The sequence below is a fragment of the Chiloscyllium punctatum genome, chromosome 33 (assembly GCF_047496795.1).
Source record: "Chiloscyllium punctatum isolate Juve2018m chromosome 33, sChiPun1.3, whole genome shotgun sequence".
NCBI classification, from domain to species: Eukaryota; Metazoa; Chordata; class Chondrichthyes; order Orectolobiformes; family Hemiscylliidae; genus Chiloscyllium; species Chiloscyllium punctatum.
The window spans coordinates 2987216-3013214 of NC_092771.1; positions in this window are offsets into that span (position 1 = coordinate 2987216).

Below are 25999 nucleotides of genomic sequence, written 5' to 3' on the forward strand. Positions count from 1 at the left end.
TTCAGACCCACTGTTTCTTGCCCTCTGTTTTGCGCCCTCAGTTTCAGACCCTCTGTTTCGCGCCCTCTGTTTCAGCCCCTCTGTTTCAGACCCTCTGTTTCTCGCCCTCTGTTTCAGCCCCTCTGTGTCTCGTCCTCTGTTTCAGCCCCTCTATTTCAGACCCTCTGTTTCAGCCCCTCTGTTTCAGCCCCTCAGTTTCAGACCCTCTGTTTCTCGCCCTCTGTTTTGAGCCCTCTGTTTCAGCCCTTGTGTTTCAGCCCCTCTGTATCAGCCCCTCTGTTTCTCGCCCTCTGTTTCAGCCCCTCTGTTTCAGACCCTCTGTTTCAGACCCTCTGTTTCAGCCCCTCTGTTTCAGCCCCTCTGTTTCAGACCCTCTGTTTCAGACCCTCTGTTTCGCCTCCTCTGTTTCAGACCCTCTGTTTCAGACCCTCTGTTTCAGCACCTCTGTTTCAGCCCCTCTGTTTCAGACCCTCTGTTTCAGACCCTCTGTTTCAGACCCTCTGTTTCGCGCCCTCTGTTTCAGCCCCTCTGTTTCAGACCCTCTGTTTCAGCCCCTCTGTTTCAGACCCTCTCATTCAGACCCACTGTTTCTCGCCCTCTGCTTCAGACCCTCAGTTTCAGACCCACTGTTTCGCGCCCTCTGTTTCAGACCCTCTGTTTCAGCCCCTCTGTTTCAGCCCCTCTGTTTCAGCCCCTCTGTTTCTCGCCCTCTGTTTCAGCCCCTCTGTTTCAGACCCTCTGTTTCAGCCCCTCTGTTTCAGCCCCTCTGTTTCAGACCCTCTATTTATCGCCCTCTGTTTTGAGCCCTCTGTTTCTCGCCCTCTTTTTCAGACCCTCTGTTTCAGCCCCTCTGTTTCAGACCCTCTGTTTCAGACCCTCTGTTTCAGACCCTCTGTTTCAGCCCCTCTGTTTCTCGCCCTCTGTTTCAGACCCTCTGTTTCAGCCCCTCTATTTCAGACCCTCTGTTTCTTGCCCTCTGTTTCAGCCACTCTGTTTCAGACCCTCTGTTTCGCGCCCTCTGTTTCAGACCCTCTGTTTCAGACCCTCTGTTTCTCGCCCTCTGTTTCAGCCCCTCTGTTTCTCGCCCTCTGTTTCAGCCCCTCTGTTTCAGACCCTCTGTTTCAGCCCCTCTGTTTCAGACCCTCTGTTTCAGACCCACTGTTTCTCGCCCTCTGTTTTGCGCCCTCAGTTTCAGACCCTCTGTTTCGCGCCCTCTGTTTCAGCCCCTCTGTTTCAGACCCTCTGTTTCTCGCCCTCTGTTTCAGCCCCTCTGTGTCTCGTCCTCTGTTTCAGCCCCTCTATTTCAGACCCTCTGTTTCAGCCCCTCTGTTTCAGCCCCTCAGTTTCAGACCCTCTGTTTCTCGCCCTCTGTTTTGAGCCCTCTGTTTCAGTCCCTCTGTTTCAGCCCTTGTGTTTCAGCCCCTCTGTATCAGCCCCTCTGTTTCTCGCCCTCTGTTTCAGCCCCTCTGTTTCAGACCCTCTGTTTCAGACCCTCTGTTTCAGCCCCTCTGTTTCAGCCCCTCTGTTTCAGACCCTCTGTTTCAGACCCTCTGTTTCGCCTCCTCTGTTTCAGACCCTCTGTTTCAGACCCTCTGTTTCAGCACCTCTGTTTCAGCCCCTCTGTTTCAGACCCTCTGTTTCAGACCCTCTGTTTCAGACCCTCTGTTTCGCGCCCTCTGTTTCAGCCCCTCTGTTTCAGACCCTCTGTTTCAGCCCCTCTGTTTCAGACCCTCTCATTCAGACCCACTGTTTCTCGCCCTCTGCTTCAGACCCTCAGTTTCAGACCCACTGTTTCGCGCCCTCTGTTTCAGACCCTCTGTTTCAGCCCCTCTGTTTCAGCCCCTCTGTTTCAGCCCCTCTGTTTCTCGCCCTCTGTTTCAGCCCCTCTGTTTCAGACCCTCTGTTTCAGCCCCTCTGTTTCAGCCCCTCTGTTTCAGACCCTCTATTTATCGCCCTCTGTTTTGAGCCCTCTGTTTCTCGCCCTCTTTTTCAGCCCCTCTGTTTCAGACCCACTGTTTCTCGCCCTCTGTTTTGCGCCCTCAGTTTCAGACCCTCTGTTTCGCGCCCTCTGTTTCAGCCCCTCTGTTTCAGCCCCTCTGTTTCAGCCCCTCTGTGTCTCGCCCTCTGTTTCAGCCCCTCTATTTCAGACCCTCTGTTTCAGCCCCTCTGTTTCAGCCCCTCAGTTTCAGACCCTCTGTTTCTCGCCCTCTGTTTTGAGCCCTCTGTTTCAGACCCTCTGTTTCAGCCCCTGTGTTTCAGCCCCTCTGTATCAGCCCCTCTGTTTCTCGCCCTCTGTTTCAGCCCCTCTGTTTCAGACCCTCTGTTTCAGACCCTCTGTTTCAGACCCTCTGTTTCAGCCCCTCTGTTTCTCGCCCTCTGTTTCCGACCCTCTGTTTCAGCCCCTCTATTTCAGACCCTCTGTTTCTTGCCCTCTGTTTCAGCCACTCTGTTTCAGACCCTCTGTTTCGCGCCCTCTGTTTCAGACCCTCTGTTTCAGACCCTCTGTTTCTCGCCCTCTGTTTCAGCCCCTCTGTTTCTCGCCCTCTGTTTCAGCCCCTCTGTTTCAGACCCTCTGTTTCAGCCCCTCTGTTTCAGACCCTCTGTTTCAGACCCACTGTTTCTCGCCCTCTGTTTTGCGCCCTCAGTTTCAGACCCTCTGTTTCGCGCCCTCTGTTTCAGCCCCTCTGTTTCAGACCCTCTGTTTCTCGCCCTCTGTTTCAGCCCCTCTGTGTCTCGTCCTCTGTTTCAGCCCCTCTATTTCAGACCCTCTGTTTCAGCCCCTCTGTTTCAGCCCCTCAGTTTCAGACCCTCTGTTTCTCGCCCTCTGTTTTGAGCCCTCTGTTTCAGTCCCTCTGTTTCAGCCCTTGTGTTTCAGCCCCTCTGTGTCAGCCCCTCTGTTTCTCGCCCTCTGTTTCAGCCCCTCTGTTTCAGACCCTCTGTTTCAGACCCTCTGTTTCAGCCCCTCTGTTTCAGCCCCTCTGTTTCAGACCCTCTGTTTCAGACCCTCTGTTTCGCCTCCTCTGTTTCAGACCCTCTGTTTCAGACCCTCTGTTTCAGCACCTCTGTTTCAGCCCCTCTGTTTCAGACCCTCTGTTTCAGACCCTCTGTTTCAGACCCTCTGTTTCGCGCCCTCTGTTTCAGCCCCTCTGTTTCAGACCCTCTGTTTCAGCCCCTCTGTTTCAGACCCTCTCTTTCAGACCCACTGTTTCTCGCCCTCTGTTTCAGACCCTCAGTTTCAGACCCACTGTTTCGCGCCCTCTGTTTCAGACCCTCTGTTTCAGCCCCTCTGTTTCAGCCCCTCTGTTTCAGCCCCTCTGTTTCTCGCCCTCTGTTTCAGCCCCTCTGTTTCAGACCCTCTGTTTCAGCCCCTCTGTTTCAGACCCTCTATTTATCGCCCTCTGTTTTGAGCCCTCTGTTTCTCGCCCTCTTTTTCAGCCCCTCTGTTTTAGACCCTCTGTTTCAGACCCTCTGATTCTCGCCCTCTGTTTCAGCCCCTCTGTTTCAGACCCTCTGTTTCAGCACCTCTGTTTCAGCCCCTCTGTTTCGCGCCCTCTGTTTCAGACCCTCTGTTTCAGACCCTTTGTTTCAGACCCTCTGTTTCTCGCCCTCTGTTTCTCGCTCTATGTTTCAGACCCTCTGTTTCAGACACTCTGTTTCTCGCCCTCTGTTTCTCGCCCTCTGTTTCAGACCCTCTGTTACTCGACCTCTGTTTCAGTCCCTCTGTTTCTCGACCTCTGTTTCAGTCCCTCTGTTTCTCGCCATCTGTTTCAGCCCCTCTGTTTCGCGCTCTCTGTTTCAGCCCCTTTGTTTCTGCTCCTCTGTTTCTCGCCCTCTGTTTCTGCCCCTCTGTTTCTCGCCCTCTGTTTCAGCCCCTCTGTTTCTCGCCCTCTTTTTCAGCCCCTCTGATTAAGCCCCTCTGTTTCAGCCCCTCTGATTAAGCCCCTCTGATTCAGCCCCTCTGAATCAGCCCCTCTGATTCAGCCCCTCTGTTTCAGCCCCTCTGTTTCAGCCCCTCTGTTTCTCGCCCTCTGTGTCAGCCCCTCTGTTTCTCACCCTCTGTTTCAGCCCCTATGTTTCAGCCCCTCTGTTTCTCGCCCTCTGTTTCAGCCCCTGTGTTTCTCGCCCTCTGTTTCAGCCACTCTGTTTCAGCCCCTCTGTTTCAGCCCCTCTGTTTCTCACCCTCTGTTTCAGGCCCTCTGTTTCTCGCCCTCTGTTTCAGCCCGTCTATTTCTCGCCCTCTGTTTCAGCCCCTCTGTTTTAGCCCCACTGTTTCAGCCCCTTTGTTTCAGCCCCTCTGTTTCTCGCCCTCTGTTTCAGCCGCTCTGTTTCTCGCCCTCTGTATCAGCCCCTCTGTTTCAGCCCCTCTGTTTCAGTCCCTCTGTTTCTCGCCCTCTGTTTCAGCCCCTCTGATTCAGCCCCTCTGTTTCTCGCCCTCTGTTTCAGCCCCTCTGTTTCTTGCCCTCTGTTTCAGCCACTCTGTTTCTCGCCCTCTGTTTCAGCCTCTCTGTATCTCGCCCTCTGTTTCAGCCCCTCTGTTTCAGCCCCTCTGTTTCAGCCCCTCTGTTTCAGCCACTCTGTTTCAGCCCTCTGTTTCTCGCCCTCTGTTTCAGGCCCTCTGTTTCTCGCCCTCTGTTTCAGCCTCTCTGTTTCTCGCCCTCTGTTTCAGCTCCTCTCTTTCAGCCCCTCTGTATCTCGCCCTCTGTTTCAGCCCCTCTGTTTCTCGCCCTCTGTATTAGCTGCTTTGATTCAGCCCCTCTGTTTCAGCCCCTCTTTTTCAGCCCCTCTGTTTCTCGCCCTCTGTTTCTCGCCCTCTGTTTCAGCCCCTCTGTTTCTCGCCCTCTGTTTCAGCCCCTCTGTTTCAGCCCCTCTGATTCAGCCCGTCTGAATCAGCCCCTCTGTTTCTCGCCCTCTGTTTCAGCCACTCTGTTTCAGCCCCTCTGTTTCTTGCCCTCTGTTTCAGCCCCTCTGTTTCAGCCCCTCTGTTTCAGCCCCTCTGTTTCTCGCCCTCTGTTTCAGCCCCTCTGTTTCTCGCCCTCTGTTTCAGTCCCTCTGTTTCGCCCTCTCTGTTCCAGCCCCTTTGTTTCAGTCCCTCTGTTTCTCGCCCTCTGTTTCTGCACGTCTGTTTCTCGCCCTCTGTTTCAGCCCCTCTGTTTCTCGCCCTCTGTTTCAGCCCCTCTGTTTCTCGCCCTCTGTTTCAGCCCCTCTGATTCAGCCCCTCTGTTTCAGCCCCTCTGAATCAGCCCCTCTGATTCAGCCCCTCTGTTTCAGCCCCTCTGTTTCAGCCCCTCTGTTTCTCCCTCTGTTTCAGCCCCACTGTTTCTCACCCTCTGTTTCAGCCCCTCTGTTTCAGACCCTCTGTTTCTCGCACTCTGTTTCAGCCCCTCTGTTTCTCGCCCTCTGTTTCAGCCCCTCTGTTTCTCGCCCTCTGTTTCAGCCCCTCTGTTTCTCGCCCTCTGTTTCAGCCCCTCTGTTTTTCGCCCTCTGTTTCAGCCCCACTGTTTCTCGCCCTCTGTTTCTGCCCCTCTGTTTCAGCCCCACTGTTTCTCGCCCTCTGTTTCAGCCACTCTGTTTCAGCCCCTCTGTATCTCGCCCTCTGTTTCAGCCCCTCTGTTTCTCGCCCTCTGTTTAAGCCCCTCTGTTTCTCGCCCTCTGTTTCAGCCCCTCTGATTCAGCCCGTCTGATTCAGCCCCTCTGTTTCTCGCCCTCTGTTTCAGCCACTCTGTTTCAGCCCCTCTGTTTCTCGCCCTCTGTTTCAGCCGCTCTGTTTCTCGCCCTCTGTTTAAGCCTGTCTGTTTCTCGCCCTCTGTTTCAGCCCCTCTGTTTCTCGCCCTCTGTTTCAGTCCCTCTGTTTCGCGCTCTCTGTTTCAGCCCCTCTGTTTCAGTCCCTCTGTTTCTAGCCCTCTGTTTTTGCCCGTCTGTTTCTCGCCCTCTGTTTCAGCCCCTCTGTTTCTCGCCCTCTGTTTCAGTCCCTCTGTTTCTCGCCCTCTGTTTCAGCCCCTCTGTTTCTCGCCCTCTGTTTCAGCCCCTCTGTTTCTCGCCCTCTGTTTCAGTCCCTCTGTTTCTAGCTCTCTGTTTTTGCCCGTCTGTTTCTCGCCATCTGTTTCAGCCCCTCTGATTCTCGCCCTCTGTTTCAGCCCCTCTGATTCAGCCCCTCTGTTTCAGCCCCTCTGAATCAGCCCCTCTGATTCAGCCCCTCTGTTTCAGCCCCTCTGTTTCTCGCCCTCTGTTTCAGCCCCTCTGTTTCTCGCCCTCTGTTTCAGTCCCTCTGTTTCTCGCCCTCTGTTTCAGCCCCTCTGTTTCTCGCCCTCTGTTTCAGGCCCTCTGTTTCACGCCCTCTTTTTCAGCCCCTCTGTTTCTTGCCCTCTGTTTCAGCCCCTCTGTTTCAGCCCCTCTGTTTCAGCCCCTCTGTTTCTCGCCCTCTGTTTAAGCCCCTCTGTTTCTCACCCTTTGTTTCAGCACCTCTGTTTCTCACCCTCTGTTTCAGCCCCTCCATTTCTCGCCCTCTGTTTCAGCCCCTCTGTTTCAGCCCCACTGTGTCAGCCCCTCTGTTTCAGCCCCACTGTTTCTCGCCCTCTGTTTCAGCCCCTCTGTTTCAGCCCCTCTGTTTCAGTCCCTCTGTTTCTCGCTCTCTGTTTCTCGCCCTCTCTTTCAGCCCCTCTGTTTCTCGCCCTCTGTTTCAGCCCCTCTGTTTCTCGCCCTCTGTTTCAGCCCCTCTGTTTCAGCCCCTCTGTTTCAGCCCCTCTGTTTCAGCCCCTCTGTTTCTCGCCCTCTGTTTCAGCCCCTCTGTTTCTTGACCTCTGTTTCAGCCCCTCTGTTTCTCGCCCTCTGTTTCAGCCTCTCTGCTTCAGCCCCTCTGTTTCTCGCCCTCTGATTCAGCCCCTCTGTTTCAGCCCCTCTGTTTCAGTCCCTCTGTTTCTCGCCCTCTGTTTCTCACCCTCTGTTTCAGCCCCTCTGTTTCTCGCCCTCTGTTTCAGTCCCTCTGTTTCTCGCCCTCTGTTTCAGCCCCTCCAATTCTCGCCCTCTGTTTCAGCCCCTCTGTTTCAGCCCCACTGTGACAGCCCCTCTGTTTCAGACCCTCTGTTTCTCGCCCTCTGTTTCAGCCCGTCTGTTTCTCGCCCACTGTTTCAGGCCCTCTGTTTCTCGTCGTCTGTTTCAGCCCCTCTGTTTCCGCCCCTCTGTTTCAGTCCCTCTGATTCTCGCCCTCTGTTTCTCGCCCTCTGTTTCAGCCCCTCTGTTTCTCGCCCTCTGTTTCAGCCCCTCTGTTTCTCGCCCTCTGTTTCAGCCCCTCTGTTTCAGCCCCTCTGTTTCAGCCCCTCCGTTTATCGCCCTCTGTTTCTGCCCCTCTGTTTCTCGCCCTCTGTTACAGCCCCTCTGTTTCTCACCCTCTGTTTCTTGCCCTCTGTTTCGCGCTCTCTGTTTCAGCCCCTCTGTTTCTCGCCCTCTGTTTCAGCCCCTCTGTTTCTCGCCCTCTGTTTCAGACCCTCTGATTCAGCCCCTCTGTTTCAGCCCCTCTGAATCAGCCCCTCTGATTCAGCCCCTCTGTTTCAGCCCCTCTGTTTCAGCCCCTCTGTTTCTCGCCCTCTGTTTCAGCCCCTCTGTTTCAGCCCCACTGTGTCAGCCCCTCTGTTTCAGCCCCTCTATTACTCGCCCTCTGTTTCAGCCCCTCTGTTTCAGCCCCACTGTGTCAGCCCCTCTGTTTCAGCTCCTCTGTTTCTCGCCCTCTGTTTCAGCCCCTCTGTTTCTCGCCCTCTGTTTCAGCCCCACTGTTTCACCCCCTCTGTTTCAGCCCCTCTGTTTCAGCCGCTCTGTTTCAGCCCTCTGTTTCTCGCCCTCTGTTTCAGGCCCTCTGTTTCTCGCCCTCTGTTTCAGCCTCTCTGTTTCTCGCCCTCTGTTTCAGCTTCTCTCTTTCAGCCCCTCTGTATCTCGCCCTCTGTTTCAGCCCCTCTGTTTCTCGCCCTCTGTATTAGGCGCTTTGATTCAGCCCCTCTGTTTCAGCCCCTCTTTTTCAGCCCCTCTGTTTCTCGCCCTCTGTTTCTCGCCCTCTGTTTCAGCCCCTCTGTTTCTCGCCCTCTGTTTCAGCCCCTCTGTTTCAGCCCCTCTGATTCAGCCCGTCTGATTCAGCCCCTCTGTTTCTCGCCCTCTGTTTCAGCCACTCTGTTTCAGCCCCTCTGTTTCTTGCCCTCTGTTTCAGCCCCTCTGTTTCAGCCCCTCTGTTTCAGCCCCTCTGTTTCTCGCCCTCTGTTTCAGCCCCTCTGTTTCTCGCCCTCTGTTTCAGTCCCTCTGTTTCGCCCTCTCTGTTCCAGCCCCTTTGTTTCAGTCCCTCTGTTTCTCGCCCTCTGTTTCTGCACGTCTGTTTCTCGCCCTCTGTTTCAGCCCCTCTGTTTCTCGCCCTCTGTTTCAGCCCCTCTGTTTCTCGCCCTCTGTTTCAGCCCCTCTGATTCAGCCCCTCTGTTTCAGCCCCTCTGAATCAGCCCCTCTGATTCAGCCCCTCTGTTTCAGCCCCTCTGTTTCAGCCCCTCTGTTTCTCCCTCTGTTTCAGCCCCACTGTTTCTCACCCTCTGTTTCAGCCCCTCTGTTTCAGCCCCTCTGTTTCTCGCACTCTGTTTCAGCCACTCTGTTTCTCGCCCTCTGTTTCAGCCCCTCTGTTTCTCGCCCTCTGTTTCAGCCCCTCTGTTTCTCGCCCTCTGTTTCAGCCCCTCTGTTTTTCGCCCTCTGTTTCAGCCCCACTGTTTCTCGCCCTCTGTTTCTGCCCCTCTGTTTCAGCCCCACTGTTTCTCGCCCTCTGTTTCAGCCACTCTGTTTCAGCCCCTCTGTATCTCGCCCTCTGTTTCAGCCCCTCTGTTTCTCGCCCTCTGTTTAAGCCCCTCTGTTTCTCGCCCTCTGTTTCAGCCCCTCTGATTCAGCCCCTCTGTTTCTCGCCCTCTGTTTCAGCCACTCTGTTTCAGCCCCACTGTTTCTCGCCCTCTTTTTCAGCCGCTCTGTTTCTCGCCCTCTGTTTAAGCCTGTCTGTTTCTCGCCCTCTGTTTCAGCTCCTCTGTTTCTCGCCCTCTGTTTCAGTCCCTCTGTTTCGCGCTACCTGTTTCAGCCCCTCTGTTTCAGTCCCTCTGTTTCTAGCCCTCTGTTTTTGCCCGTCTGTTTCTCGCCCTCTGTTTCAGCCCCTCTGTTTCTCGCCCTCTGTTTCAGTCCCTCTGTTTCTCGCCCTCTGTTTCAGCCCCTCTGTTTCTCGCCCTCTGTTTCAGCCCCTCTGTTTCTCGCCCTCTGTTTCAGTCCCTCTGTTTCTAGCCCTCTGTTTTTGCCCGTCTGTTTCTCGCCATCTGTTTCAGCCCCTCTGATTCTCGCCCTCTGTTTCAGCCCCTCTGATTCAGCCCCTCTGTTTCAGCCCCTCTGAATCAGCCCCTCTGATTCAGCCCCTCTGTTTCAGCCCCTCTGTTTCTCGCCCTCTGTTTCAGCCCCTCTGTTTCTCGCCCTCTGTTTCAGTCCCTCTGTTTCTCGCCCTCTGTTTCAGCCCCTCTGTTTCTCGCCCTCTGTTTCAGCTCCTCTGATTCAGCCCCTCTGTTTCTCGCCCTCTGTTTCAGGCCCTCTGTTTCACGCCCTCTTTTTCAGCCCCTCTGTTTCTTGCCCTCTGTTTCAGCCCCTCTGTTTCAGCCCCTCTGTTTCAGCCCCTCTGTTTCTCGCCCTCTGTTTCAGCCCCTCTGTTTCTCACCCTTTGTTTCAGCACCTCTGTTTCTCACCCTCTGTTTCAGCCCCTCCATTTCTCGCCCTCTGTTTCAGCCCCTCTGTTTCAGCCCCACTGTGTCAGCCCCTCTGTTTCAGCCCCACTGTTTCTCGCCCTCTGTTTCAGCCCCTCTGTTTCAGCCCCTCTGTTTCAGTCCCTCTGTTTCTCGCTCTCTGTTTCTCGCCCTCTCTTTCAGCCCCTCTGTTTCTCACCCTTTGTTTCAGCACCTCTGTTTCTCACCCTCTGTTTCAGCCCCTCCATTTCTCGCCCTCTGTTTCAGCCCCTCTGTTTCAGCCCCACTGTGTCAGCCCCTCTGTTTCAGCCCCACTGTTTCTCGCCCTCTGTTTCAGCCCATCTGTATCAGCCCCTCTGTTTCAGCCCCTCTGTTTCAGTCCCTCTGTTTCTCCCCCTCTGTTTCTGGCACTCTGTTTCAGCCCCTCTATTTCTCGCTCTCTGTTTCAGCCCCTCTGTTTCCGCCCCTCTGTTTCAGCCTCTCTGTTTCAGCCCCTCTGTTTCTTGCCCTCTGTTTCAGCCACTCTGTTTCTCGCCCTCTGTTTCAGCCACTCTGTTTCTCGGCCTCTGTTTCAGCCCCTCTGTATCAGCCGCTTCGTTTCAGCCCCTCTGTTTCAGCCCCTCTGTTTCTCGCTCTCTGTTTCAGCCCCTCTGTTTCTCGCCCTCTGTTTCAGCCCCTCTGATTCAGCCCCTTTGTTTCTCGCCCTCTGTTTCAGCTCCTCTGTTTCTCGCCCTCTGTTTCAGCCCCTCTGTTTCTCGCCCTCTGTTTCAGCCCCTCTGTTTCAGCCCCTCTGTTTCATCCCCTCTGTTTCTCGCCCTCTGTTTCAGCCCCTCTGTTTCTCGCCCTCTGTTTCAGCCCCTCTGTTTCTCGCCCTCTGTTTCAGCCCCTCTATTTCTCGCCCTCTGTTTCAGCCCCTCTATTTTAGCCCCACTGTTTCAGCCCCTCTGTTTCAGCCACTCTGTTTCTCGCCCTCTGTTTCAGCTGCTCTGTTTCTCGCCCTCAGTACCAGCCCCTCTGTTTCAGCCCCTCTGTTTCAGTCCCTCTGTTTCTCGCCCTCTGTTTCTGGCCCTCTGTTTCAGCCCCTCTATTTCTCGCTCTCTGTTTCAGCCCCTCTGTTTCCGCCCCTCTGTTTCAGCCCCTCTGTTTCATCCCCTCTGTTTCTCGCCCTCTGTTTCAGCCCCTCTGTTTCTTGCCCTCTGTTTCAGCCGCTCTGTTTCTCGCCCTCTGTTTCAGCCTCTCTGTTTCTCGCCCCCTGTTTCAGCCCCTCTGTTTCAGCCCCTCTGGTTCTCGCCCTCTGTTTCAGCCCCTCTGTTTCTCGCCCTCTGTTTCAGCCCCTCTGTTTCAGCCTCTCAGTTTCTCGCCCTCTGTTTCAGCCCCTCTGTTTCAGCCCCTCTGTTTCAGCCCCTCTGTTTCAGCCCCTCTGTTTCTCGCCCTCTGTTTCAGCCCCTCTGTTTCTCGCCCTCTGTATCAGCTGCTTTATTTCAGCCCCTCTGTTTCAGCCCCTCTTTTTCAGCCCCTCTGTTTCTCGCCCTCTGTTTCAGCCCCTCTGTTTCTCGCCCTCTGTTTCAGCCACTCTGTTTCAGCCCCTCTGTTTCTTGCCCTCTGTTTCAGCCCCTCTGTTTCTCGCCCTCTGTTTCAGCCCCTCTGTTTCGCGCCCTCTGTTTCAGCCCCTCTGTTTCTCGCCCTCTGTTTCAGTCCCTATGTTTCGCGCTCTCTGTTTCAGCCCCTCTGTTTCAGCCCCTCTGTTTCTCGCCCTCTGTTTCTGCCCGTCTGTTTCTCGCCCTCTGTTTCAGCCCGTCTGTTTGTCGCCCTCTGTATCAGCCCCACTGTTTCTCGCCCTCTGATCAGCCCCTCTGTTTCGCGCTCTCTGTTTCAGCCCCTCTGTTTCAGCCTCTCTGTTTCTCGCCCTCTGTTTCAGCCCCTCTGTTTCTTGCCCTCTGTTTCTGCCCCTCTGTTTCTCGCCCTCTGTTTCCGCCCCTCTGATTCAGCCCCTCTGTTTCAGCCCCTCTGAATCAGCCCCTCTGATTCAGCCTCTCTGTTTCAGCCCCTCTGTTTCAGCCCCTCTGTTTCTGCCCCTCTGTTTCAGCCCCTCTGTTTCTCGCCCTCTGTTTCAGCCCCTCTGTTTTTCGCCCTCTGTTTCAGCCCCTCTGTTTCTCGCCCTCTGTTTCAGGTTCTTTGTTTCAGCCCGTCTGTTTCAGCCCCTCTGTTTCAGCCCCTCTGTTTCTCGCCCTCTGTTTCTCGCCCGCTGTTTCACCAACTTTGTTTCTCGCCCTCTGTTTCAGCCCCTCTGTTTCAGCCCCTCTGATTCAGCCCCTCTGTTTCAGCCCCTCTGATGCAGCCCCTCCGTTTCTCGCCCTCAGTTTCTGCCCCTCTGTTTCTCGCACTCTGTTACAGCCCCTCTGTTTCAGCCCCTCTGTTTCAGCCCCTCTGTTTCAGCCCCTCTGTTTCTCGCCCTCTCTTTCAGCCCCTCGGTTTCTCGCCCTCTCTTTCAGCCCCCCTTTTTCAGCCCCTCTGTTTCTCGCCCTCTGTTTCTGCCCCTCAGTTTCTCGCCCTCTGTTTCAGCCCCTCTGTTTCTCGCCTTCTGTTTCAGCCCCTCTGATTCATCCCCTCTGTTTCAGCCCTTCTGATTCAGCCCCTCTGATTCAGCCCCTCTGTTTCTCGCCCTCTGTTTCAGCCCCTCTGTTTCAGCCCTTCTGTTTCAGCCACTCTGTTTCAGCCCCTCTTTTCTTGCCCTCTGTTTCAGCCCCTCTGATTCTCGCCCTCTGTTTCAGCCCCTCTGATTCAGCCCCTCTGTTTCAGCCCCTCTGAATCAGCCCCTCTGATTCAGCCCCTCTGTTTCAGCCCCTCTGTTTCTCGCCCTCTGTTTCAGCCCCTCTGTTTCTCGCCCTCTGTTTCAGTCCCTCTGTTTCTCGCCCTCTGTTTCAGCCCCTCTGTTTCTCGCCCTCTGTTTCAGGCCCTCTGTTTCACGCCCTCTTTTTCAGCCCCTCTGTTTCTTGCCCTCTGTTTCAGCCCCTCTGTTTCAGCCCCTCTGTTTCAGCCCCTCTGTTTCTCGCCCTCTGTTTAAGCCCCTCTGTTTCTCACCCTTTGTTTCAGCACCTCTGTTTCTCACCCTCTGTTTCAGCCCCTCCATTTCTCGCCCTCTGTTTCAGCCCCTCTGTTTCAGCCCCACTGTGTCAGCCCCTCTGTTTCAGCCCCACTGTTTCTCGCCCTCTGTTTCAGCCCCTCTGTTTCAGCCCCTCTGTTTCAGTCCCTCTGTTTCTCGCTCTCTGTTTCTCGCCCTCTCTTTCAGCCCCTCTGTTTCTCGCCCTCTGTTTCAGCCCCTCTGTTTCTCGCCCTCTGTTTCAGCCCCTCTGTTTCAGCCCCTCTGTTTCAGCCCCTCTGTTTCAGCCCCTCTGTTTCTCGCCCTCTGTTTCAGCCCCTCTGTTTCTTGACCTCTGTTTCAGCCCCTCTGTTTCTCGCCCTCTGTTTCAGCCTCTCTGCTTCAGCCCCTCTGTTTCTCGCCCTCTGATTCAGCCCCTCTGTTTCAGCCCCTCTGTTTCAGTCCCTCTGTTTCTCGCCCTCTGTTTCTCACCCTCTGTTTCAGCCCCTCTGTTTCTCGCCCTCTGTTTCAGTCCCTCTGTTTCTCGCCCTCTGTTTCAGCCCCTCCAATTCTCGCCCTCTGTTTCAGCCCCTCTGTTTCAGCCCCACTGTGACAGCCCCTCTGTTTCAGACCCTCTGTTTCTCGCCCTCTGTTTCAGCCCGTCTGTTTCTCGCCCACTGTTTCAGGCCCTCTGTTTCTCGTCGTCTGTTTCAGCCCCTCTGTTTCCGCCCCTCTGTTTCAGTCCCTCTGATTCTCGCCCTCTGTTTCTCGCCCTCTGTTTCAGCCCCTCTGTTTCTCGCCCTCTGTTTCAGCCCCTCTGTTTCTCGCCCTCTGTTTCAGCCCCTCTGTTTCAGCCCCTCTGTTTCAGCCCCTCCGTTTATCGCCCTCTGTTTCTGCCCCTCTGTTTCTCGCCCTCTGTTACAGCCCCTCTGTTTCTCACCCTCTGTTTCTTGCCCTCTGTTTCGCGCTCTCTGTTTCAGCCCCTCTGTTTCTCGCCCTCTGTTTCAGCCCCTCTGTTTCTCGCCCTCTGTTTCAGACCCTCTGATTCAGCCCCTCTGTTTCAGCCCCTCTGAATCAGCCCCTCTCATTCAGCCCCTCTGTTTCAGCCCCTCTGTTTCAGCCCCTCTGTTTCTCGCCCTCTGTTTCAGCCCCTCTGTTTCAGCCCCACTGTGTCAGCCCCTCTGTTTCAGCCCCTCTATTACTCGCCCTCTGTTTCAGCCCCTCTGTTTCAGCCCCACTGTGTCAGCCCCTCTGTTTCAGCTCCTCTGTTTCTCGCCCTCTGTTTCAGCCCCTCTGTTTCTCGCCCTCTGTTTCAGCCCCACTGTTTCACCCCCTCTGTTTCAGCCCCTCTGTTTCAGCCGCTCTGTTTCAGCCCTCTGTTTCTCGCCCTCTGTTTCAGGCCCTCTGTTTCTCGCCCTCTGTTTCAGCCTCTCTGTTTCTCGCCCTCTGTTTCAGCTTCTCTCTTTCAGCCCCTCTGTATCTCGCCCTCTGTTTCAGCCCCTCTGTTTCTCGCCCTCTGTATTAGGCGCTTTGATTCAGCCCCTCTGTTTCAGCCCCTCTTTTTCAGCCCCTCTGTTTCTCGCCCTCTGTTTCTCGCCCTCTGTTTCAGCCCCTCTGTTTCTCGCCCTCTGTTTCAGCCCCTCTGTTTCAGCCCCTCTGATTCAGCCCGTCTGATTCAGCCCCTCTGTTTCTCGCCCTCTGTTTCAGCCACTCTGTTTCAGCCCCTCTGTTTCTTGCCCTCTGTTTCAGCCCCTCTGTTTCAGCCCCTCTGTTTCTGCCCCTCTGTTTCTCGCCCTCTGTTTCAGCCCCTCTGTTTCTCGCCCTCTGTTTCAGTCCCTCTGTTTCGCCCTCTCTGTTCCAGCCCCTTTGTTTCAGTCCCTCTGTTTCTCGCCCTCTGTTTCTGCACGTCTGTTTCTCGCCCTCTGTTTCAGCCCCTCTGTTTCTCGCCCTCTGTTTCAGCCCCTCTGTTTCTCGCCCTCTGTTTCAGCCCCTCTGATTCAGCCCCTCTGTTTCAGCCGCTCTGAATCAGCCCCTCTGATTCAGCCCCTCTGTTTCAGCCCCTCTGTTTCAGCCCCTCTGTTTCTCCCTCTGTTTCAGCCCCACTGTTTCTCACCCTCTGTTTCAGCCCCTCTGTTTCAGCCCCTCTGTTTCTCGCACTCTGTTTCAGCCACTCTGTTTCTCGCCCTCTGTTTCAGCCCCTCTGTTTCTCGCCCTCTGTTTCAGCCCCTCTGTTTCTCGCCCTCTGTTTCAGCCCCTCTGTTTTTCGCCCTCTGTTTCAGCCCCACTGTTTCTCGCCCTCTGTTTCTGCCCCTCTGTTTCAGCCCCACTGTTTCTCGCCCTCTGTTTCAGCCACTCTGTTTCAGCCCCTCTGTATCTCGCCCTCTGTTTCAGCCCCTCTGTTTCTCGCCCTCTGTTTAAGCCCCTCTGTTTCTCGCCCTCTGTTTCAGCCCCTCTGATTCAGCCCCTCTGTTTCTCGCCCTCTGTTTCAGCCACTCTGTTTCAGCCCCACTGTTTCTCGCCCTCTTTTTCAGCCGCTCTGTTTCTCGCCCTCTGTTTAAGCCTGTCTGTTTCTCGCCCTCTGTTTCAGCTCCTCTGTTTCTCGCCCTCTGTTTCAGTCCCTCTGTTTCGCGCTACCTGTTTCAGCCCCTCTGTTTCAGTCCCTCTGTTTCTAGCCCTCTGTTTTTGCCCGTCTGTTTCTCGCCCTCTGTTTCAGCCCCTCTGTTTCTCGCCCTCTGTTTCAGTCCCTCTGTTTCTCGCCCTCTGTTTCAGCCCCTCTGTTTCTCGCCCTCTGTTTCAGCCCCTCTGTTTCTCGCCCTCTGTTTCAGTCCCTCTGTTTCTAGCCCTCTGTTTTTGCCCGTCTGTTTCTCGCCATCTGTTTCAGCCCCTCTGATTCTCGCCCTCTGTTTCAGCCCCTCTGATTCAGCCCCTCTGTTTCAGCCCCTCTGAATCAGCCCCTCTGATTCAGCCCCTCTGTTTCAGCCCCTCTGTTTCTCGCCCTCTGTTTCAGCCCCTCTGTTTCTCGCCCTCTGTTTCAGTCCCTCTGTTTCTCGCCCTCTGTTTCAGCCCCTCTGTTTCTCGCCCTCTGTTTCAGCTCCTCTGATTCAGCCCCTCTGTTTCTCGCCCTCTGTTTCAGGCCCTCTGTTTCACGCCCTCTTTTTCAGCCCCTCTGTTTCTTGCCCTCTGTTTCAGCCCCTCTGTTTCAGCCCCTCTGTTTCAGCCCCTCTGTTTCTCGCCCTCTGTTTCAGCCCCTCTGTTTCTCACCCTTTGTTTCAGCACCTCTGTTTCTCACCCTCTGTTTCAGCCCCTCCATTTCTCGCCCTCTGTTTCAGCCCCTCTGTTTCAGCCCCACTGTGTCAGCCCCTCTGTTTCAGCCCCACTGTTTCTCGCCCTCTGTTTCAGCCCCTCTGTTTCAGCCCCTCTGTTTCAGTCCCTCTGTTTCTCGCTCTCTGTTTCTCGCCCTCTCTTTCAGCCCCTCTGTTTCTCACCCTTTGTTTCAGCACCTCTGTTTCTCACCCTCTGTTTCAGCCCCTCCATTTCTCGCCCTCTGTTTCAGCCCCTCTGTTTCAGCCCCACTGTGTCAGCCCCTCTGTTTCAGCCCCACTGTTTCTCGCCCTCTGTTTCAGCCCATCTGTATCAGCCCCTCTGTTTCAGCCCCTCTGTTTCAGTCCCTCTGTTTCTCCCCCTCTGTTTCTGGCACTCTGTTTCAGCCCCTCTATTTCTCGCTCTCTGTTTCAGCCCCTCTGTTTCCGCCCCTCTGTTTCAGCCTCTCTGTTTCAGCCCCTCTGTTTCTTGCCCTCTGTTTCAGCCACTCTGTTTCTCGCCCTCTGTTTCAGCCACTCTGTTTCTCGGCCTCTGTTTCAGCCCCTCTGTATCAGCCGCTTCGTTTCAGCCCCTCTGTTTCAGCCCCTCTGTTTCTCGCTCTCTGTTTCAGCCCCTCTGTTTCTCGCCCTCTGTTTCAGCCCCTCTGATTCAGCCCCTTTGTTTCTCGCCCTCTGTTTCAGCTCCTCTGTTTCTCGCCCTCTGTTTCAGCCCCTCTGTTTCTCGCCCTCTGTTTCAGCCCCTCTGTTTCAGCCCCTCTGTTTCATCCCCTCTGTTTCTCGCCCTCTGTTTCAGCCCCTCTGTTTCTCGCCCTCTGTTTCAGCCCCTCTGTTTCTCGCCCTCTGTTTCAGCCCCTCTATTTCTCGCCCTCTGTTTCAGCCCCTCTATTTTAGCCCCACTGTTTCAGCCCCTCTGTTTCAGCCACTCTGTTTCTCGCCCTCTGTTTCAGCTGCTCTGTTTCTCGCCCTCAGTACCAGCCCCTCTGTTTCAGCCCCTCTGTTTCAGTCCCTCTGTTTCTCGCCCTCTGTTTCTGGCCCTCTGTTTCAGCCCCTCTATTTCTCGCTCTCTGTTTCAGCCCCTCTGTTTCCGCCCCTCTGTTTCAGCCCCTCTGTTTCATCCCCTCTGTTTCTCGCCCTCTGTTTCAGCCCCTCTGTTTCTTGCCCTCTGTTTCAGCCGCTCTGTTTCTCGCCCTCTGTTTCAGCCTCTCTGTTTCTCGCCCCCTGTTTCAGCCCCTCTGTTTCAGCCCCTCTGGTTCTCGCCCTCTGTTTCAGCCCCTCTGTTTCTCGCCCTCTGTTTCAGCCCCTCTGTTTCAGCCTCTCAGTTTCTCGCCCTCTGTTTCAGCCCCTCTGTTTCAGCCCCTCTGTTTCAGCCCCTCTGTTTCAGCCCCTCTGTTTCTCGCCCTCTGTTTCAGCCCCTCTGTTTCTCGCCCTCTGTATCAGCTGCTTTATTTCAGCCCCTCTGTTTCAGCCCCTCTTTTTCAGCCCCTCTGTTTCTCGCCCTCTGTTTCAGCCCCTCTGTTTCTCGCCCTCTGTTTCAGCCACTCTGTTTCAGCCCCTCTGTTTCTTGCCCTCTGTTTCAGCCCCTCTGTTTCTCGCCCTCTGTTTCAGCCCCTCTGTTTCGCGCCCTCTGTTTCAGCCCCTCTGTTTCTCGCCCTCTGTTTCAGTCCCTATGTTTCGCGCTCTCTGTTTCAGCCCCTCTGTTTCAGCCCCTCTGTTTCTCGCCCTCTGTTTCTGCCCGTCTGTTTCTCGCCCTCTGTTTCAGCCCGTCTGTTTGTCGCCCTCTGTATCAGCCCCACTGTTTCTCGCCCTCTGATCAGCCCCTCTGTTTCGCGCTCTCTGTTTCAGCCCCTCTGTTTCAGCCTCTCTGTTTCTCGCCCTCTGTTTCAGCCCCTCTGTTTCTTGCCCTCTGTTTCTGCCCCTCTGTTTCTCGCCCTCTGTTTCCGCCCCTCTGATTCAGCCCCTCTGTTTCAGCCCCTCTGAATCAGCCCCTCTGATTCAGCCTCTCTGTTTCAGCCCCTCTGTTTCAGCCCCTCTGTTTCTGCCCCTCTGTTTCAGCCCCTCTGTTTCTCGCCCTCTGTTTCAGCCCCTCTGTTTTTCGCCCTCTGTTTCAGCCCCTCTGTTTCTCGCCCTCTGTTTCAGGTTCTTTGTTTCAGCCCGTCTGTTTCAGCCCCTCTGTTTCAGCCCCTCTGTTTCTCGCCCTCTGTTTCTCGCCCGCTGTTTCACCAACTTTGTTTCTCGCCCTCTGTTTCAGCCCCTCTGTTTCAGCCCCTCTGATTCAGCCCCTCTGTTTCAGCCCCTCTGATGCAGCCCCTCCGTTTCTCGCCCTCAGTTTCTGCCCCTCTGTTTCTCGCACTCTGTTACAGCCCCTCTGTTTCAGCCCCTCTGTTTCAGCCCCTCTGTTTCAGCCCCTCTGTTTCTCGCCCTCTCTTTCAGCCCCTCGGTTTCTCGCCCTCTCTTTCAGCCCCCCTTTTTCAGCCCCTCTGTTTCTCGCCCTCTGTTTCTGCCCCTCAGTTTCTCGCCCTCTGTTTCAGCCCCTCTGTTTCTCGCCTTCTGTTTCAGCCCCTCTGATTCATCCCCTCTGTTTCAGCCCTTCTGATTCAGCCCCTCTGATTCAGCCCCTCTGTTTCTCGCCCTCTGTTTCAGCCCCTCTGTTTCAGCCCTTCTGTTTCAGCCACTCTGTTTCAGCCCCTCTTTTCTTGCCCTCTGTTTCAGCCCCTCTGTTTCTCGACCTTTGTTTCAGTCCCTCTGTTTCTCACCATCTGTTTCAGCCCCTCTGTTTCGCGCTCTCTGTTTCAGCCCCTCTGTTTCAGCTCCTCTGTTTCTCGCCCTCTGTTTCGGCCCCTCTGTTTCTCGCCCTCTGTTTCAGCCCCTCTGTTTCTCGCCCTCTGTTTCAGCCCCTCTGATTAAGCCCCTCTGTTTCAGCCCCTCTGAATCAGCCCCTCTGATTCTGCCCCTCTGTTTCAGCCCCTCTGTTTCAGCCCCTCTGTTTCTCGCCCTCTGTTTCAGCCCCTCTGTTTCTCACCCTCTGTTTCAGCACCTCTCTTTCAGCCCCTCTGTTTCTCGCTCTCTGTTTCAGCCCCTCTGTTTCTCGCCCTCTGTTTCAGCACCTCTGATTCAGCCCCTCTGTTTCTCGCCCTCTGTTTCAGCCCCTCTGTTTCTCGCCCTCTGTTTCAGCCCCTCTGTTTCTCGCCCTCTGTTTCAGCCCCTCTGTTTCAGCCCCTCTGTTTCAGCCCCTCTGTTTCTCGCCCTCTGTTTCAGCCCCTCTGTTTCTCACCCTCTGTTTCAGCCCCTCTGTTTCTCGCCCTCTGTCTCAGCCCCTCTATTTTAGCCCGACTGTTTCAGCCCCTTTGTTTCAGCCACTCTGTTTCTCGCCCTCTGTTTCAGCCCCTCTGTTTCTCGCCCTCTGTTTCAGCCCCTCTGTTTCAGCCCCTCTGTGTCAGTCCCTCTGTTTCTCGCCCTCTGTTTCTCGCCCTCTGTTTCAGCCCCTCTGTTTCTCGCCCTCTGTTTCAGCCCCTCTGTTTCTCGCCCTCTGTTTCAGCCCCTCTGTTTCAGCCCCTCTGTTTCAGCCCCTCTGTTTCAGCCCCTCTGTTTCTTGCCCTCTGTTTCAGCCCCTCTGTTTCTTGCCCTCTGTTTCAGCCCCTCTGTTTCTCGCCCTCTGTTTCAGCCTCTCTGTTTCTCGCCCTCTGTTTCAGCCCCTCTGTTTCAGCCCCTCTGTTTCAGCCCCTCTGTTTCTCGCCCTCTGTTTCAGCCCCTCTGTTTCAGCCCCTCTATTTCAGCCGCTTTGTTTCAGCCCCTCTGTTTCATCCTCTCTGTTTCTCGCCCTCTGTTTCTCACCCTCTGTTTCTCGCCCTCTGTTTCAGCCCCTCTGTTTTTCGCCCTCTGTTTCAGCCCCTCTGTTTCTCGCCCTCTGTTTCAGGCTCTCTGTTTCAGCCCGTCTGTTTCAGCCCCACTGATTCAGCCCCTCTGTTTCTCGCCCTCTGTTTCTCGCCCTCTGTTTCAGCCCCTTTGTTTCTCGCCCTCTGTTTCAGCCCCTCTGTTTCAGCCCCTCTGATTCAGCCCCTCTGATTCAGCCCCTCTGTTTCTCGGCCTCTGTTTCAGCCCCTCTGTTTCAGCCCCTCTGTTTCTGCCCCTCTGTTTCAGCCCCTCTGTTTCTCGCCCACTGTTTCAGCCTCTCTGTTTCTCGCCCTCTGTTTCAGCCCCTCTGTTTCTCGCCCTCTGTTTCAGGCTCTCTGTTTCAGCCCATCTGTTTCAGCCCCTCTGTTTCAGCCCCTCTGTTTCAGCCCCTCTGTTTCTCGCCCTCTGTTTCAGCCCCTCTGTTTCAGCCCCTCTGTTTCAGCCCCTCTGTTTCAGCCCCTCTGTTTCTCGCACTCTGTTTCAGCCCCTCTGTTTCTTGCCCTCTGTTTCAGCTCCTCTGTTTCTCGCCCTCTGTTTCAGCCTCTCTGTTTCTCGCCCTCTGTTTCAGCCCCTCTGTTTCAGCCCCTCTGTTTCAGCCCCTGTGTTTCTCGCCCTCTGTTTCAGCCCCTCTTTTTCAGCCCCTCTATTTCAGCCCCTTTGTTTCAGCCCCTCTGTTTCATCCTCTCTGTTTCTCGCCCTCTGTTTCTCACCCTCTGTTTTTCGCCCTCTGTTTCAGCCCCTCTGTTTCTCGCTCTCTGTTTCAGGCTCTCTGTTTCAGCCCGTCTGTTTCAGCCCCTCTGTTTCAGCCCCTCTGTTTCTCGCCCTCTGTTTCTCGCCCGCTGTTTCAGCCCCTTTGTTTCTCACCCTCTGTTTTTCGCCCTCTGTTTCAGCCCCTCTGTTTCTCGCTCTCTGTTTCAGGCTCTCTGTTTCAGCCCGTCTGTTTCAGCCCCTCTGTTTCTCGCCCTCTGTTTCAGCCCCTCTGTTTCAGCCCCTCTGTTTCAGCCCCTCTATTTCAGCCCCTCTGTTTCTCGACCTCTGATTCAGTCCCTCTGTTTCTCGCCATCTGTTTCAGCCCCTCTGTTTCGCGCTCTCTGTTTCTCGCCCTCTGTTTCAGCCCCACTGTTTTTCGCCTTCTGTTTCAGCCCCTCTGAATCAGCCACTCTATTTCAGCCCTACTGATTCAACCCCTCTGAATCAGCCCCTCTGTTTCTCGCCCTCTGTTTCAGCCAATCTGTTTCAGCCCTTCTGTTTCAGCCACTCTGTTTCTCGCCCTCTGTTTCAGACCCTCTGTTTCAACCCCTCTGTTTCAGCCCCTCTGTTTTTTCGCCCTCTGTTTCAGCCCCTCTGTTGCTCGCCCTCTGTTTCAGCCCCTCTGTTTCAGCCCCTCTGTTTCAGTCCATCTGTTTCTCGCCCTCTGTTTCTCGCCCTCTGTTTCAGCCCCTCTGTTTCTCGCCCTCTGTTTCAGCCCCTCTGTTTCTCGCCCTCTGTTTCAGCCCCTCTGTTTCAGCCCCTCTGTTTCAGCCCCTCTGTTTCAGCCCCTCTGTTTCTTGCCCTCTGTTTCAGCCCCTCTGTTTCTTGCCCTCTGTTTCTCGCCCTCTGTTTCAGCCCCTCTGTTTCAGCCCCTCTATTTCAGCCGCTTTGTTTCAGCCCCTCTGTTTCATCCTCTCTGTTTCTCGCCCTCTGTTTCTCACCCTCTGTTTCTCGCCCTCTGTTTCAGCCCCTCTGTTTTTCGCCCTCTGTTTCAGCCCCTCTGTTTCTCCCCCTCTGTTTCAGGCTCTCTGTTTCAGCCCGTCTGTTTCAGCCCCTCTGTTTCAGCCCCTCTGTTTCTCGCCCTCTGTTTCTCGCCCGCTGTTTCAGCCCCTTTGTTTCTCGCCCTCTGTTTCAGCCCCTCTGTTTCAGCCCCTCTGATTCAGCCCCTCTGATTCAGCCCCTCTGTTTCTCGCCCTCTGTTTCAGCCCCTCTGTTTCAGCCCCTCTGTTTCTCGCCCTCTGTTTCAGCCCCTCTGTTTCTCGCCCTCTGTTTCAGCCCCTCTATTTCTCGCCCTCTGTTTCAGCCCCTCTATTTTAGTCCCACTGTTTCAGCCCCTTTGTTTCAGCCACTCTGTTTCTCGCCCTCTGTTTCAGCCCCTCTGTTTCTCGCCCTCTGTTTCAGCCCCTCTGTTTCAGCCCCTCTGTGTCAGTCCCTCTGTTTCTCGCCCTCTGTTTCTCGCCCTCTGTTTCAGCCCCTCTGTTTCTCGCCCTCTGTTTCAGCCCCTCTGTTTCTCGCCCTCTGTTTCAGCCCCTCTGTTTCAGCCCCTCTGTTTCAGCCCCTCTGTTTCAGCCCCTCTGTTTCAGCCCCTCTGTTTCTTGCCCTCTGTTTCAGCCCCTCTGTTTCTTGCCCTCTGTTTCAGCCCCTCTGTTTCTCGCCCTCTGTTTCAGCCTCTCTGTTTCTCGCCCTCTGTTTCAGCCCCTCTGTTTCAGCCGCTCTGTTTCAGCCCCTCTGTTTCTCGCCCTCTGTTTCAGCCCCTCTGTTTCAGCCCCTCTATTTCAGCCGCTTTGTTTCAGCCCCTCTGTTTCATCCTCTCTGTTTCTCGCCCTCTGTTTCTCACCCTCTGTTTCTCGCCCTCTGTTTCAGCCCCTCTGTTTTTCGCCCTCTGTTTCAGCCCCTGTGTTTCTCGCCCTCTGTTTCAGGCTCTCTGTTTCAGCCCGTCTGTTTCAGCCCCACTGTTTCAGCCCCTCTGTTTCTCGCCCTCTGTTTCTCGCCCGCTGTTTCAGCCCCTTTGTTTCTCGCCCTCTGTTTCAGCCCCTCTGTTTCAGCCCCTCTGATTCAGCCCCTCTGATTCAGCCCCTCTGTTTCTCGCCCTCTGTTTCAGCCCCTCTGTTTCAGCCCCTCTGTTTCTGCCCCTCTGTTTCAGCCCCTCTGTTTCTCGCCCACTGTTTCAGCCCCTCTGTTTCTCGCCCTCTGTTTCAGCCCCTCTGTTTCTCGCCCTCTGTTTCAGGCTCTCTGTTTCAGCCCATCTGTTTCAGCCCCTCTGTTTCAGCCCCTCTGTTTCAGCCCCTCTGTTTCTCGCCCACTGTTTCAGCCCCTCTGTTTCAGCCCCTCTGTTTCAGCCCCTCTGTTTCAGCCCCTCTGTTTCTCGCCCTCTGTTTCAGCCCCTCTGTTTCTTGCCCTCTGTTTCAGCTCCTCTGTTTCTCGCCCTCTGTTTCAGCCTCTCTGTTTCGCGCCCTCTGTTTCAGCCCCTCTGTTTCAGCCCCTCTGTTTCAGCCCCTCTGTTTCTCGCCCTCTGTTTCAGCCCCTCTTTTTCAGCCCCTCTATTTCAGCCCCTTTGTTTCAGCCCCTCTGTTTCATCCTCTCTGTTTCTCGCTCTCTGTTTCTCACCCTCTGTTTCTCGCCCTCTGTTTCAGCCCCTCTGTTTTTCGCCCTGTGTTTCAGCCCCTCTGTTTCTCGCTCTCTGTTTCAGGCTCTCTGTTTCAGCCCGTCTGTTTCAGCCCCTCTGTTTCAGCCCCTCTGTTTCTCGCCCTCTGTTTCTCGCCCGCTGTTTCAGCCCCTTTGTTTCTCGCCCTCTGTTTCAGCCCCTCTGTTTCAGCCCCTCTGATTCAGCCCCTCTGATTCAGCCCCTCTGTTTCTCGCCCTCTGTTTCAGCCCCTCTGTTTCAGCCCCTCTGTTTCTGCCCCTCTGTTTCAGCCCCTCTGTTTCTCGACCTCTGTTTCAGTCCCTCTGTTTCTCGCCATCTGTTTCAGCCCCTCTGTTTCGCGCTCTCTGTTTCTCGCCCTCTGTTTCAGCCCCTCTGTTTCAGCCCCTCTGTTTGTTGCCTTCTGTTTCTGCCCCTTAGTTTCTCGCCCTCTGTTTCAGCCCCACTGTTTTTCGCCTTCTGTTTCAGCCCCTCTGATTCAGCCCCTCTATTTCAGCCCTTCTGATTCAACCCATCTGAATCAGCCCCTCTGTTTCTCGCCCTCTGTTTCAGCCAATCTGTTTCAGCCCTTCTGTTTCAGCCACTCTGTTTCTCGCCCTCTGTTTCAGCCCCTCTGTTTCAACCCATCTGTTTCAGCCCCTCTGTTTCGCGCTCTCTGTTTCTCGCTCTCTGTTTCAGCCCCTCTGTTTCAGCCCCTCTGTTTGTTGCCTTCTGTTTCTGCCCCTTAGTTTCTCGCCCTCTGTTTCAGCCCCACTGTTTTTCGCCTTCTGTTTCAGCCCCTCTGATTCAGCCCCTCTATTTCAGCCCTTCTGATTCAACCCCTCTGAATCAGCCCCTCTGTTTCTCGCCCTCTGTTTCAGCCAATCTGTTTCAGCCCTTCTGTTTCAGCCACTCTGTTTCTCGCCCTCTGTTTCAGCCCCTCTGTTTCAACCCCTCTGTTTCAGCCTCTCTGTTTTTTCGCCCTCTGTTTCAGCCCCTCTGTTTCTCGCCCTCTGTTTCAGCCCCTCTGTTTCTCGCCCTCTGTTTCAGCCCCTCTGTTTCAGCCCCTCTGTTTCAGCCCCTCTGTTTCTTGCCCTCTGTTTCAGCCCCTCTGTTTCTTGCCCTCTGTTTCAGCCCCTCTGTTTCTCGCCCTCTGTTTCAGCCTCTCTGTTTCTCGCCCTCTGTTTCAGCCCCTCTGTTTCAGCCCCTCTGTTTCAGCCCCTCTGTTTCTCGCCCTCTGTTTCAGCCCCTCTGTTTCAGCCCCTCTATTTCAGCCGCTTTGTTTCAGCCCCTCTGTTTCATCCTCTCTATTTCTCGCCCTCTGTTTCTCACCCACTGTTTCTCGCCCTCTGTTTCAGCCCCTCTGTTTTTCGCCCTCTGTTTCAGCCCCTCTGTTTCTCGCCCTCTGTTTCAGGCTCTCTGTTTCAGCCCGTCTGTTTCAGCCCCTCTGTTTCAGCCCCTGTGTTTCTCGCCCTCTGTTTCTCGCCCGCTGTTTCAGCCCCTTTGTTTCTCGCCCTCTGATTCAGCCCCTCTGTTTCAGCCCCTCTGAATCAGCCCCTCTGATTCAGCCCCTCTGTTTCTCGCCCTCTGTTTCAGCCCCTCTGTTTCTCGCCCTCAGTTTCTGCCCCTCTGTTTCTCGCCCTCTGTTTCAGCCCCTCTGTTTCTCGCCCGCTGTTTCAGCCCCTTTGTTTCTGGCCCTCTGTTTCAGCCCCTCTGTTTCAGCCCCTCTGATTCAGCCCCTCTGTTTCAGCCCCTCTGTTTCAGCCCCTCTGTTTCTCGCCCTCAGTTTCTGCCCCTCTGTTTCTCGCCCTCTGTTTCAGCCCCTGTGTTTCTCGCCCTCTGTTTCAGCCCCTCTGTTTCAGCCCCTCTGTTTCAGCCCCTGTGTTTCTCGCCCTCTGTTTCAGCCCCTCTGTTTCAGCCCCTCTGTTTCAGCCCCTCTGTTTCTGCCCCTCAGTTTCTCGCCCTCTGTTTCAGCCCCTCTGTTTCTCGCCTTCTGTTTCAGCCCCTCTGATTCAGCCCCTCTGTTTCAGCCCCTCTGTTTCAGCCCCTCTGTTTCAGCCCCTCTGATTCAGCCCCTCTGATTCAGCCCCTCTGTTTCTCGCCCTCTGTTTCAGCCCCTCTGTTTCAGCCCTTCTGTTTCAGCCACTCTGTTTCAGCCGCTCTGTTTCTTGCCCTCTGTTTCAGCCTCTCTGTTTCTCGACCTCTGTTTCAGTCCCTCTGTTTCTCACCATCTGTTTCAGCCCCTCTGTTTCGCTCTCTCTGTTTCAGCCCCTCTGTTTCAGCTCCTCTGTTTCTCGCCCTCTGTTTCGGCCCCTCTGTTTCTCGCCCTCTGTTTCAGCCCCTCTCTTTCTCGCCCTCTGTTTCAGTCCCTCTGATTAAGCCCCTCTGTTTCAGCCCCTCTGAATCAGCCCCTCTGATTCAGCGCCTCTGTTTCAGCCCCTCTGTTTCTCGCCCTCTGTTTCTCGCCCTCTGTTTCAGCCCCTCTGTTTCTCGCCCTCTGTTTCAGCCCCTCTGTTTCTCGCCCTCTGTTTCAGCCCCTCTATTTCTCGCCCTCTGTTTCAGCCCCTCTATTATAGCCCCACTGTTTCAGCCCCTTTGTTTCAGTCCCACT